Raw genomic sequence first — 15,577 nt, 5'->3', positions numbered from 1 at the left:
TTTTTATTTCTTAGTATTTCAAAGGGAACTTATCGGTTTTGGTTAAGTTCTTCTCAAATTGCAAAATGTAAGCTTGATATATTTGGAAAATAATTGTAAAGCAGAAAAGAAAATATATTTAAAATTGGAGTGTAGATTTGGGAATTCTTATCTATTTTCCTCAAACTAAGTTATAAGATTTTGATAAGAAATTTTGAAAGAATGGGAGACTATTCATATAGGTGTTTTCAGAAAAATAAATGTTCCCAGTCATTTCAACCTCTATAAAACCTATGCAGGATCTTATACAGTTAGGAACATAGCTAAAGCATATTTCTTCCCCATAAAATTTTATCTGATAAGCAATTTTATTTTGTTTTTATTATGGTAATATTTTTTCTAAAATCTCCTTTCAGAAATTGAAAGTTATCTTCCTAAGGTAATAAGTTCAGTACTTAATTTATTTTCTATATTTTTAAATCACTTCAAAAATATTTTTTAAACTGTTAAATTCATTTTGATTACTTCTGTGGCCTCATTTCATGGAATTTCAATTTGTACATACCTTAAATTTTTATCATTTCAGAAATCATCTATTTCTGTTTTCTTGACTTAATTGTTTCAATTTTTCTTGATTTCTTGGCCCAGTTGTTACTTCAGAGAATTTTTTAAACTACAAACATGTCAGCTTTAACTACATATACTTTTTTCTAGTCTTATTGAATAGTGATCTAAAAATATATTCTTCACACTTTTGACATTTTGAGTTTATATGGATTTTGTTTTCTGTTATATAGGTAATTTCATTATGTAAACAATGTGCACATTAAATGAATAATCCTGTTTATAATCTGTAAATTTGGTATATATCATTCCTTTCCAATCATTGATTTCTAATTTTTCTGTATGTCTTTGTTTTATTTTGAATTAGATACAAATAGTAATGAGCTAAAATCAGGAGATTCTTTGGGTTCAAACCTTAGGCCCATTATTTCCATGTGGCCTTCATCAAACTACCTAGCTTTTTCTTCCCTGTTCTTGGTCTTACAATTTCATTATCTGAAAAATGGAGATAATAACAGTATTTGCTTCATAAGGTTCCTATGAATTAATATTTGAGATGTACTTAAAACATCACATAAAATCAGTACTATACAAATATTAGCTATTACTACTATATTTGCTTTAAATTCTACTTTAAATTTACATTAATTTTCTCTGGTTTTCCCTAGTCAACCTTCTTTTTTTAATTGTTCTGCTTTAGTGTTATGTCATAATAATATAAATTACTGTATTTTATTCTTTGTAAGCAATAAATTACTTTTTGTGAGTGATTTAGACATCATTTACAGAAATAATTGCTATGATAGTCCTATCATCTGCAATTCTCTGCTTTATTTTAAAGTTACACTTTTTGGAGGGGTCTATTGTCTATGATTGCATATTTTTATACAGTCTTTTTTTAGTCTTGTAACATTAAAACTTGTATTATGCTATTTTTAAAAACATATTTTAAAAATCAAATAAAATCACCCACCACGGCTAATTCCGAGCTAACCATTGATTCTGTCTAACAAACAAGCTAAACAACTTTAAACTCTTTTTTTATGAGAGAAAAAGCAGTTCCCATTTGTGGCTTTCTTTCCTAGCTTCCTCTGACCCTGCTTCCTTATCTATCTAATCTGAGTATACATTTTAGCGGGATGGAGGAGAAAGCTGAATTGAGCCCAGCTTTTGGTCTAGCAATTAACTAAAGTAACTCAATTCCTCCCTGTGCTTAGTCTTATAATTTCTTCTTTTTCCATCAACAGCTGCTCTCTCAACTGTTTTTTCTTTTGCTTACTTAAATTTCTAGACAAAGAAAAAAGTGGTACATTATTATATTTTTTTTAAATGGCAGCTGTGTTTGCATTATAGGGCAAGATGGAGGCTGCTGTTTTGTTTAGGAAGACACTCCAATACAAGGCCTCTTTTGGAAGAAGAGTGGGAATTTAGACTAACTGAATTGCTTTACTAAATAATAGGAAATACAATCAAATTTGTGGGCTGGGTGGCATCTTCACAAAGAAGCCATAATTTTGAGCTGGAGGAGGGAGAAGAATCGAGAGGTCTGGGAATGGAGGAGGGACAGGAGAGAGAAGAGATACATGAAAGAGAGGAAAATGCTCTCAGACTCATGTGCCTCAAAAGCTTGGGGATGAGTTGGGAAATCTTTGTAAAAGGTCAGGGATAATAACCTGTAGGAGCTGTGATTCCTGATATCCAATTTAGAGCTTTCTTTGCTTTGTTAAAATTACTTTGAAGACTCAGCTGACCATTACTTATTACAGCCTAGTATTCGCTGAGACCTGGGGAATGGCAGGGAGCTCTCTTTGTGTGAAGCTGTCCTGATCCGTAGTGGACAGAGTGGTATAGAGATGGCCAGATATGTCTGAGAAGCCCTCACCAGGAGTCTGGAGCAAGAGGGAAGAAGTGATTTGCTCCACACATGTACCCCCATGTCTCACAAACACTATGGGAAAGGGGACTGCATTGCCTACAATCTACCATAATGAATCTAGATGTGAAAACAAATTGTGACCGTGGAGAATATAAAAATTAGAAAACTATATAGATATTTTTCCCTTAAGTTATATCGAAGTCCCTAACAGATCTCCAATTTGATAATATTCTTTTAAAAAGCAACTTTTAAAGTTGTGAAAAACAACTTCTACTGAAATAATGGTTTTATACATTTTGGAGTCAGATCTCTTTGAGAAAAATAAGATCTTGTGTTTTGTTTTATTTTATTTTGTTTTTTTTTTGGGGGGGGGGAAGGGACCCTTTCACCAGAAAAATGCATCTTCATTCATATACACAAAATTTTGTCTAAAACATAACCCTTGTTAATAATCCAGGAACTTAGATCATTCTTTCTTCTTTCTTAAAACAATAATTTCACATGGAATTTGTTTCTGTTTGCTTTTTTGTGTGTGTGTCACAAAGAGTACCTTCTATTTCTGGTCTTATTTTATTTTTAAGTTGCATTTACTCTTCAATTATACCCTTGATGATTGTTTTATTTACTCTGTTTTCAGGAACTTCTATTATTTCTATTAATTTGTCTTCTTATTAGTTTTTTCTCTCACATTTTCATGGTGTATTTTAATTGTATTCCTCATATTTGTCTTTTGTGATCTCTACTAGAAACTCCAAAGATAAGTGTTAGGTCCTAACACTGAGAGGAGAAATGACAGGAGAATAGGAAAAGATTTATTTGGCAAGCTGCACAAGTGGGCTGAGACCAGGAAGGTAGGAAGGTAGGAAGGTTTCAGCAGTCAACAAAGAAAGGAAGGGGTTTTTACAGGGGGAAGGGGGAAGGAAATTGAAGGGACTCTCTGTTGATGGCCTGGGGGGAGATGGCCCTGGGAAAAGAGAGGCTTACTAAAGTAGAGAAGTTACTAAGTTCTTTCTGGCAGGCTATGATATCTTTGAGGGACATAGGCCTTGCCAGCAGGCTAAGATATCTCTGAAGGACACAGGACTTCACTGGTGTCAGCAGTTACTGCAGGGACAGCAGACTTATTGGGGGTTAGGCAATCCCTGACACCAGCAGTTACTGTGGGGGCTTGCTAAAACCAGACCTGGATTCCCAGAACTCAGGTCTTATGCCTAAGACTAAGGAGTAGGATTATTTTGCTCATTTCTTCATCCTCAGCATTTTGCATGGCATCTGGGCGTGGTTGCCACTCAATAAATGTTTGCTTAATAGAATGAGTTCTACTCATCTGATGTTTTGCAGCATGCGTTCTTACTGTCTCCAGTAATTATTAAAATTTTTAAATAAAATATAATCTGTTCACATCCGCTGCAGAATAGCTAGTAAGTCCTTCATAAAATATTCATGGATTTCTTGCAAATAGAATGACCATAAATTTGTTAACCAAACAAGGACACTTTTGCAAAAGGGGAGCAGGTCTACTAATATTTATGCCAATACCAGGCATAAAAATGGACTGTGCTGGGAAAACCAGGATAGGTAGTCATTTTGCCTACCAAGCATTAAAGCAATCAAACAAGGAGGTCATTACTTTTATCAACACTTCAGAATGTGACAGTACATGGAGGAAGGGCCTTTAAAGAGGTAATTAAGATAAAATGAGCTTATATGGGTGGGCCTGAATCCAACATGACTGAGGTCCTTGTAAGAAGAGGAAACTGGAACACAGGCACATAGTGAAGACCTTCTAAAGATAGTGAGAAAAGACAGAAATCTACAAACCACAGAGAACTGTCTCAGAATGAGACCAGCCTGCTGACGTCTTGATCTTGGACTTCTACTCTCCAGAACTGTGCAGAAATAAATTTCTGTTGCTTAAGCCACCTCATCTGTGGAATCATACAGTATTTGTCTTTTTGCGACTTGTTTATTTCACATAGCATAATGTTCTCGTGCTTCATTTATATGTACTACATGTCAGAATTCCCTTCCTTTGTATGGCTGAATATTTCATTGTATGAATATATCTTGTTTGCATACATACTCATTCACCAATGCATACTTGGGTTCATGGGAAGGAAATTTTATCTGCTTCATTCACTGCCATATTCCTAGTACTTAGAAAAGTTCCTGGCTTATGTTAGGTCTTCAGTGATTATATGTTAGGTAAATAAATACTTAATAGTTAAATATGTGGTCTTGATTATACTAATAGCAGCATAATGTCCACTGAGTAAATTGTAAATCTTGATATAAGCCTACTTCTGGGTGACCTGTGCCTTCTTATCTCTCCTGGTTCTTTTTTTTCCTATATCTGCAATATCCATTCTATTGACTTCCCCCATCTTTTTCTATTCTGTCTCTCAGACAAAATCAATAAAACACAGCAACACTTATGTAGCAATGCTGGATAAAGGCAGGGTTGATAAATCCAGTAATTAGTACTTGAGCATCTACGTTATGCTGACCTCTGTGCTAGTATCAAAACCATTAAACTTAGTTATACTTTCTCCTGAGATCTTAATTTAGGACCTTAATTTTACATTTTTTAAAATTACAAAAATGAAGTTCAGGACTTAAAAGTATTTACTAAAACTGTTTAATTCAAGCAAAACACAGTAGTAAATCTATTTTAAAAGTAATACCTCCTGAAAATTGTTATAAAATATAATGTCTACATTTACCCAAGTTAATGTACCTTTGAAGAGCATTTAACACAATTATATATCCCCCAAAAAAATGTGTCTGAAAGAAATCAACTTCAATTCCAGGTCAAATGAGGTTGGACACATTCAGGGTTTTTTGGTGGTACAGCAATTTGAAAGGCCTAAAGTTAAAAATGATTGGAGGTATATTACTCAATTTTTTCTGAAATTGCTTGCTGGCTAGAGTCTGGTGGATTTTATTTCAAGTCTAACTGAATTTTATAAATACCTAAAGATGGGAATCTGTAATGCCAACTCTGACAGAACAATAGCTCTGTTGGGCTCAACTATTCAATCCTCCAACTGAATTTCTTGTTTTCCCACTTATTTTGTTATATCTTTCAATACTATAACTTACCAAAAAAGAGACTTTTTTGTCTTCCTTTACTGGACCTAGAAATATTATTTTATGTCATGTCTCTTTTTTCTATAAAATAAAACCAAGAACCTAGTGTACTTTATCTTTTTCAAATTCTTAAATTCCTTAAGCAAGGTCTGTCTTTTCCCAGCACAGCTACAGAAAGTAATCTACATTCCTACCCATGTCAGCAATCATGCCCTCGTGGATTTGATGTTGGCTGTGGCAGACTGTATAGACTTACATTAGTTTCACTAAAACTATATCATTCCTCATCAGTGTTTTAAAACAACATAACTCTGTGAAATACAGGAAAGGGTCTCCAAATATAGAGAAGCTATAGTATGCAGAGCAGACAGAAACAGAATTGTACAGGCCAGTGATTAATTATGCTTGCTAATGATTTACTGTCCCCGTATTCAGACTGGGTATCCACCTACATAAAGCCACTAGAGGATCCCCAAAAATTGCCCTCACATATTGCCATTTCACCAATGTTCTTCTCTGCTACTTACCTTGAAGTTCCCACCATCTCTTTTGGGTTATACAACTAACTAATTAATTGCTTAGAAGCACTGTTAAATTTTATCAAATGGTTAAGTGAGGTGAAAAAAAATTTCTCTTCATATAGTGTGACAGGAGAGTAAGAAGCTAGAAAAATTTCTGGGCCAGTGAAATGGGGAAACTGAGGCAAAGAAATTAAGGCCAAATAGTTTGAGCACCTTACAGCCAGCTGCTAAATTGCAAGACTTTATCTCCCCTAACCAAGAGCACTTGAGAGCAAATAGTATATACCTCTCCTCCCTAACCAGAGAATACATAGATTAAATCTCCCTGGTCTGGTAACTTCCTCTGATACGTTTTGCAGTTGTGAGACACCATAGGTGACTGGGGAAGGAAGGAGGAAGGGAACCCTAGAAGCTGGATACAAGCATAAGACCCCTAAGAAGCACAAGATAAACAACATCTTTTACTAAGCTTATTAACGGGACTTAAAAAAGGGAGAAAAACAGAATCAGGGTGCTCCTGTGAGGAGAAAATAAGAAGGACCATTCATCAGCACCCTGTAGCCACAGAAGCTCAGGCCAAAATGGAAATGCCTACAACTACCCTCTGACCCCAATAAAAAGGCTGAGCACTCACATGCAGGCACAACTCTGGTTATGATTCTCTAAATTCCTGTCCTCTGCAGAGCTCAAATAAATCTTATTTTCATTTTTGGATTCTTGATCTAAATGAAATTCTTTTATTTTTGAAGCCAAGGACCCGAATTGGTTCTTGGTTTGGTTCAGTAACAGTAGCATGAAGTATTACGTGAAATTAGCTCCTATCAACTAAATATGACAGGTCCTGGAAAGACTGAGGCAAGTAGGTGCTAACAACTTAAGTCACGGTTAACCTGAAATACCTGAATATCTGAAACTTTTGATGACCTTTATTAGTGTCTTATTTTTTCTTATTAATAATTTGTTCTTGTGTCCTATAGCCTGGTGAATTTGAAAGTGAATGCTGGACATGGCATTTGAAAAATCTAGAGACATTTAGGCAGTTGCGGTAATGGAAATTCATCTTAATCCAGTCTGATGTTGAAATTGAGCTAGTTTGAAGCTGAGTTTAATCTATATATGGGCCAATGTATTTCTAGTTAGTTGATAATATTAACGAGTAGTTCTTGAACAACTAAAACTGAAACCCTAAATTTTTTTTTCATTTTTTTATTGTTGTTCTATTACAGTTGTCCCAATTTTACCCCCATTGCTCTCCCCTGCTCTGCTCCCCTCCCCACTCCCACAGTCAATCCCCACCCTGTTGCTCATGTCCATGGATCATTCATATTCATTCCTTGACTAGATGCCCCCCACACTTGTCGCTGTCAGTCTGTTCCTTGTTTCCATGCTTCTGGTTCTATTTTGCTTGTTTGTTTGTTTTGTTCATTAGGTTCCTAAACTGTTAACCAGGGTTTGATCCCTGAATTCCAATTTTGTCTCCCAAGCTCTGTGATTAAATTTCAAACCTCTCAACCTTCAGTTACAAAATGGCAAACGCTTCAGGTGTGTTGTGGGGCAATAGATTGGGGGTAGCACTGAATACTGCACTCATTCACTTTTCTTCCTTATCTTCAGTTATCTCGTCTTCTAGTCCATCTGCACAGCCTTGAAATTTGTCAGATGGATTACGTATGATATGCGTGTGTGTATTTTCATACAATTTTTCACTTTTCTCAGGATGATGATTGTCTACCATTAGCTAGTCTAACCTTACTGGAAGCAGAAGTCTTTGTGGCTATTTGGAATTAACATGTCATGCCAAAGGAGAAGTGTGGAAAAAGAAAGACAAATACTCTTTTGTATGTTTGTGTTGTTTTTTTAAACCCATGGGAGTTGCCTTTACTCACTGACTCTTCCTCATAGTCTCACCACACTGTCCTCCCTCTGAAATATTATGGCTGCTTTGACACCTCAACTGTAGTGAATTATTGTCTTTTTCTTTGGTCAAATTTTTAATTCATCACTATTGTGTGGTCTCTTTGAAGCAACCTATAAAGATTTAAGTATTGTCCTAGCAATTTTTAATAGCTAAGTTGCAGTTCTTTTACAAGCTTGGAAAAAATCATAGACCCATGGAATTGAAAGAGACCTTAAAGAACACAGTCCAATTTCTCATCAAGAAAACAACTCGCCCCAGGTCCCACACTGCTGATGTCACCAAATTCAATGTATTCCCTATTTGGGGTGCTCTATTCAAGAACAAAATGTGGTTATCCCTGTTAGAAATAGTAAAAAACCAAAACCAAGGAAGCTGAGATACAAGATTTATTAAGAGGAACCTGCTGGGCTGTCTCAAAGGAGAGAACAGCAGCTGGCGTACAGGCTGACAAGGTTTTAAAGGGAGGGATAGGGAATGACTGGAACAGGGTATCGGGGCATCTAGTGATTGGTTGAGCCTGGGGGTAATGGTGGGAACAATGGGTTGGGTCTGGGGGTAACGGCAGGCACAATGGTGGGAACAACAGGCACTTGGTGTTTTGTTGGGTATGTTGCTGGGGATAAGGCACTTGGTGATTTATTGGGCATGTTTCTGGGGAGAAGAATAGAATAAGGAAGTAAAAAATTTTCTACCTCCTACTGGTGTTTTGCAAGATTTGAGGAACTTTTCACTGGACTCCTCCATAGTCATTGTTTATGGTTTTTACTTCCTATTAATCAACTTATTGGGTGGGGATTTTTGAGGCTCTTATTGAACCTAAGAATCCCGAGACAGTTTTATTTACTTGCACCAAGTAAAGGAGACAGGGGATTGGTATCAAAGGAGGCTTAGGATTGCTTATATACACTATTTGGTCAATAACATGTTGATTTCTTTTTTTGCAGTTGGCTACTTTCATCAGGTTGAGTTCCTGGTGGCTAATCCTGTTTACAGCTGCTCTACAAAATACTGTGCTACATTTTAATATTTATCAAGAAATAACGAAACTGCCCAGAACTTGAGACCCTTGTCCTAGCTAAAATTTGGAGAAAAGACCCGTAAGTGTCTTCTTTTGTGTAGCACTGTTGTCTACAATATTCTGTTGCTTGCCGTAGAGCAGTTATTTCATAAGATTTCTGTTGACTGGTAACTTGAATTCTACAGCTATAATGTCCCCCTTGGAGAAAAGATTTTTATGGTTATTATCTATCACAATCTTACTCTATCCCATATCTAAACCTTTCTCTTTTATATACTTGTATAGGATGTCAAAAGATGACTGTGATTTTCAAACTTACATGTTAACTGTATACAAGGTTAACCAAAAGTAGGTTTACAATTTTTTGTAAGGAAAACAATGCAATAATTAACAAATAATAATAATACAAGAATAAACTATGTTTTGCATACTCACAACTACATACCTAATTTTGCCCTACCCTGTATATGAGGGTGTTGTTTTCAGTCAGTTCTCCATAAAACAGACATTTGCATGCAGGAAGTTAACTTGGAAAGTTTGTAAGGGAGTGTAAAAAGAAGGATTGGGCAAAGGAAAGATCTAAACTGGATGAAGTCACCACAGAGACTCATGTGATCAAATGAGAACTCTGGAGCGTGGATGGTGCCCTCAGAATTTTCCTGCCTTTAGGCAACAGGTTTGAATCTATGCCTCTATCTGGATAAGTCAGCCACTCATCTGATGCAGAGTGACCTCAGGGAAAGGATGTGGCCTTGATTAAGGGACTCAACTGAGTCATCAATGATAAATCTTTTAAGCCTCATTCCTTTGAAGGGGACACTATAGGATCCACCACATGATCTTAATTAAACTGAAATATAGAACAAGAAAAATAAAAGGAAAAAATTAAAAATGGAATCCAAACAGACTAAAATGTCTCTGTATTTGTCTCTCTGTTGGGTTTTTCAGCAGATAGCAACAGTCTAGAAGTGAAATAACCTAAAGGTTTTATTCACAAACATTTTGCACTTGTTGTCAAAGAAAAGTCTTTAAGGAGACATGCAAATTTCACATTCATCTGCCCCTCAGAAGACTATCAAGAGTTCAGGCAATTGCTTTCTAAAGAGTACGTGCATTGTTTTCATGTTACCTGTGCCAACTTTTATTGGAAAGCTTAGTATAATAATGATACTTAAGCCAGAGAAACTGAAGAGTAGATACCATCCTCTTGTCCTTCACATCACCATCTTTAGAGCTAAATTTTTATAGCTAATGTTAGGAATAACTGCAAATATCCATTAATATATTGAATGAAAGAAATTAATGTTCTTCCAAAGAAGAGCTATAATGTTAATGTTCTTATTAAATTAGTTTTAAAAGCATGACTCAAGCACACAATCTCTAAACTTGTCTGATTTCAAATTTTTGAAGACATGATGGTCAACATGGCAAAATTTAATGATTTATTTACATACATTTTTCAACTTTCTCAGCTGACTTTCTTCAAGTTAAAAATGAAAGTAAGTTTTTAGTGCCAACTCGAATTTTCAAAGTTTATCTCCTATATGCCCTTCAATTGCCTTCATCTGGATGTGGGAGTGTATACTGTTACTCTTAGAAGTCAAGTTGAATGCACTATATATTTGAGATCAATATGTTCTCAGAGAGAGTGAAGAAAGACTATTTCTATGTAAGAACATCAAATAAAAATTAAGAATCAGTTTGAAGTGTAGAAAAATCTCCTTTAATCTGTGACTCCTTTAACCTATCTGAGAATCCTGATTATTAAAACCAGTCTGATCCAGAAACAAAAGTTGGTGATTGGAGGACTCTAAAGCCATCTTATTTCTTGTGTTCTCAAAATCCAACTCATGAAAGAAGTTAAATAAAACTAGCAGATATATTAGTATACTGTGATTCAAGGAATATCTCAAAGTCATGCCTGAGTTTAGATATCTTTCCCCAAACAAGCTCCTAAAGGTTTGCCTTTTTGGTCTGTCCATAAAATACCCTCTGTTTAAGAAACTAATGGGAATACTGTCACTATTAAACATAATACTTGGAAGGAAACCCAGGTATTGGGGTAAATTTTGTGCACTTAGTATCCTGTGTATTTGATACTTAGACATTGTTTTTGTTGTTAACATAGAGAAATGGGCAAGTTAAGTACTGAAAAGTTCTGAGAAAATGATAGAACAAAGTAGGAACTTTCCACTTAGAAAAGGACTCTAAAAAGGTTGGCAGAAGGGACTGTGGGCATTTGAACAAGGGAGCTTGAGAATTCATGGCCAGGAGATGAAGTTAAGAACATAAAGACACACTTCATGGACTTCATAGTTTTCCCTGCTGCCAAGTCTGTTAACTGACTGCAGGGGATCACTCCTTGTGGTTTAGGGAATTGTAGCCCAAGCCATGAGCCAGCCCCTCCCCCTGCACCTTCTCCACCCCTGCCCTGAGAAGGCCTCTAAGTCTCAGTGGAAAACCAAAAGGCTATGCAGCAGACAGGACCAAAGGCCACTCAGAGTGTTCCCATGGGAATTAGATTTAAAGAATGCACATTATGCTTTAGAGTTTGCTCCACTTTTCTTATCTCTTAGTTAACTATAAACAATCTGTAGCAAAGAATGTATGAAACCTGGCACCTAATGCCAGTGTGGCGTCAAGATGTTTAATAGACCCTGACACAGAGTGGTCATTGCGACCTCTATATTGATATATATATAATCAGGAACTGTCAGTTGTAATCCAGGTGCCTAAAAACTAATTGATGATTTATGAATTTTGACCTTGTATCTCCCATGCATACCATTCTCAATAAAAGGCATGGGGAATGGAGATCTTGTGCTTTCTCCACTAGAGGAAACAGCTACCTTCCATTCCCACCAGACAAAATACAGTGTCCTGGATAAATTTGTTCCACCATGGTCCTGAAACCTCTGCTGGACAGAGAAGTTTCCAACTGAGCTGGACATTGGAGGCTGCTCAGCCTCAGCTGACCTCCTATTTTCTAATCCTCCCTCAAGTAATAACTTTCTCTGACTTATGTTATGGGTTCCTTGCACCATTTCATACTTTTATATTTGAGAATGTTTTCTGTTCCTTTCTCTTCTTAGCTCTGAAGACATTTGTTCCCAAGCACAACCAAGGACAACACTAAGAAGTTAAAGTGTTGCTACTTATGAGCAAAGTATTAGTTACATGTTTTACTATCAAAGAAATAAGAAACAATATGAAGAACAAAGAAGCAGTTTAATGTCTTATATTTCCAAACTAACTATATATGCTTTCTCCACTTGTTCTGAACATGGATCATTAGTGACAAATTGATATGATTGGCCTTGTAACCATTGCCATTTTTGTAGAATAATATTCTACTGAAAAATTTTCTGATGATTTCAATAATTGATATTTTCATAATAAGTTTCTCTATTTCTAAATATATGATGAATCCTGTATCAAAGCTCTTATGACTTTTGGTGAGGAAGTGGGAAAACATTTTATGGTTAATAATAATGACATTTATAATAGTATTTTGGCAATAAAATTCATAATATATATCTCAGTCTAGATACAGATGAGTTTCTGCTATAGTTGCAGTCTTCTTTTATGTGAGAGCCATTGGCTTGTAAGCTGATTATACAGGAGTAAATCTGAGCATTGATTCTGACTCCTTGATAAATTTTATTTTAAATATTTTATGTGTATTATATACAGTGATAGAAAATAAACTCAGAAAAAGTTGTGTGTGTGTGTGCACCTGTAAATTAATATTTGGGGGTTACCTATTCATGTAAATATTTTAAAATAAGATTTTTTATGAACATATCCAATAATCTGAACACTTACCTATAGTCACATTTACACATGAATTTCTAACATGATTTTCAAAAAGTATTACTTCCTATTCTAGGAATAGAAATACATGTGTTTGCATTGTATTGCTTCTTTTTAGGCTCCAGGTATTAGAGAAGAAAAGGCTACTATCTAAATTTCTGAGATCTAAACTTCAGAGGCACACTAGAAATTTGAATATTCTAATGTGAGCAAATTCTTTGCTTTTACTTTTTTGCCAGGTTGGTTCATCATTTACTCCAGTGGGTAAAATTCTTCTTTTAAAAAATGATTCTTTTTGAAAAAAAAAAATACCTCAAAATAGAGCTGAAATAGGAGCAATGTGTGTTTGCACCCAATACAAAGCTATCAAAATAGGAAACTGGTTCACTTTTTAACTTAAAACCCAGTAGCGAAGCAAAGCTGGAGAAACAAAACTAAACAAAAGGAAAACTACAACCTATTGCATAGAGTTTAAACTTTGGTATTAGTGTAATTATTTAAGTATACGTTCTGAGTCTGAAGAATTCAAAGGGTGAAAATAACACTTTGTTCTAGAGTTTAACTTCTACTCCTATCCACTGCCCACCTCCAAGCTCAAGAAATAGAACATTCCTGTTGGAAAGTGACAGTCCTGAGTCCAAGTTACAAGCATTCCAACAATACCTGTGTGCACGTATATTTCTCATACAGAATGGAGAGGAAAATAATTTTCAGAACCAAAATCATACCAGAAAAAGGTGTTACAATAAAGAGCTAGCCAAACTTAAACCATACTAGAAGAAAATCATGGTATTTCCTTAGCCTGTGTATGCATCACTCCAACCTCCTCCTCCACCTTCCTGCAACCCAGAAGGTTGCATGCTGTTGGGAGAGACTGGCCTTGGACTGAAGCTGGTCTCCAGCAAGTGTCCTGGCTGTGGTAGCATCATTAGAGATCATGGCCTTGCCAACAGGGATCCCGTGAGGACCACTTTGTCAGAGGCCTTCCCTTCAGTGTCCATGGTGAAACTGGTCACCAAGCCTCACTTTAGGCCATCAGTCAACATCATTATGTTTGGTGTTTGTTATCCAAAACTTCTAAACTCTCTTCAAATGGAAACAGTTGCCTGATTCACAGGTTCAACCAGAACACATCTGAGCATTGAAATTTTAGTGCCATCCAAAGAGATAGAAAGATTGAAGTTTTTTAAACTTTGAAATGTGATAGAAACTTTACTGCTAGTGCTATGCAGTTCTCAGGATTTGAATATCTACTTATATAGGAAAAACTTATTTTATGCAATATTTCAATTCCTAACAAAATGCAGAATAATCCAATAACATAAAGTGTATTTTGTGCAACTTCCCATGCCACTGGTAATAAAAGAAAAATAGTCTCCAGGCATCCAGACTAAAGTGTGCCCAAAATGGAAAAGGAAACAAAGAAAAAGGAAATACAATAAGAAAGTTTATTATCTTAGTTATTACAGCAAAATTATACTGGATTGTGACTTATCAATCACAGAAGAAAGATGTGATCACCACCAGAAATTGTTCTTTCAGCAGAGATGTCAGTCATAAATGAGGTTTCAGCATTTATATGCTTGTCCAAAGTGGTAATTTAGAAGTACTGCTACCAACTCTGTCTGTATCCAGAATGATAATTATGAATTAAATGGTGAGCAGATGCTTAGAATCGAAAGTTTGCCCCCGGGCAGCCAGAAACCTAAGGACAAAGCTAACAGTTCCTGTAAAACATTAGTTTAAGAACAGAACCTGTCAATGCGGCCACAGTCTACCAATCTGCTAAACACTGATGGACATTAGCCATGACATTACAAATATAGATGATTTTAAGGAAATAAACTGTCTCTGATACATGATCCTTTTTGCTTTTCTTTCTACAGATCATGCCTACTCTGAATACCTTAAAGCAGTCACTCAAAATGAATTCACAAGAAAAAAAGAAACAAGCTAATAAAAATTGTATTTATAAGCTCACAGAAAGAAATATGTGCTTAAAATTGAATTTATTCTTTCTTATTGCTATTGGAATGGACACTTAATTTTCTCCCTAAAATGAAATGAAACTTTCAGAAAATGTATGGCTGCTGAGAGAGCGGTTTCTCACATGCCAAGCTGTGTTAGCAAGGTTGGGAATAAATCATCAACGAAATCCAACTAGTCCTTTACTGCACTTCATCCAAAGTAAAATACTTAACTTTCTACCCACATGAAGCCACTGGAGGATAACGATTGTGAATGAGTTCACTGCATTCCATAAAACAATATCCTCAAATCACAGACAATGAGCATTCTGCCTCTTTACTTTCAGCTCTATTTGTCTTTTTTTTAATGATACAAGTTTTTATTAGAAGTTATCAGACATAAATTTAAATATAACAATTATTAACAGTCTTAAAGAATAGATAAAAATGTAGAGAACTTTACCGAATACCTGGAATTTTTTATTTTTAATCTTTAAATATATTTTATTGATTACGTTGTTAGTTGTCCCAATTATTTTTCCCTTTGCTCTCCTCTACCCAGTACCCACCTTTCCTCCAGCAACCCACTCCCCTTAGTGTTCATGTCCATGGGTCATGCATAAAGTTCTTTGGCTTCACCCTTTCCTATATTATTATTAACTTCACCTTGTCTTTTTTTTTTTTTTTGTACCTAACAGTTATGCTTCTTAATCCCTGCACCGTTTCTCCATTTCTCCCCCTCCCCCCTCCCAGCTGATAACCCTTCCAATGATCGCCATACTGATGATTCTGTTCCTATTCTGGTTTTCTTAGTTGGATTTTGTATTTTTT

The sequence above is a fragment of the Furipterus horrens genome, unplaced genomic scaffold (assembly GCF_987537825.1).
Source record: "Furipterus horrens unplaced genomic scaffold, mFurHor1.1.pri manual_scaffold_9, whole genome shotgun sequence".
In the NCBI taxonomy this organism is placed as follows: Eukaryota; Metazoa; Chordata; class Mammalia; order Chiroptera; family Furipteridae; genus Furipterus; species Furipterus horrens.
Note: the sequence above shows the minus strand (reverse complement) of the source record.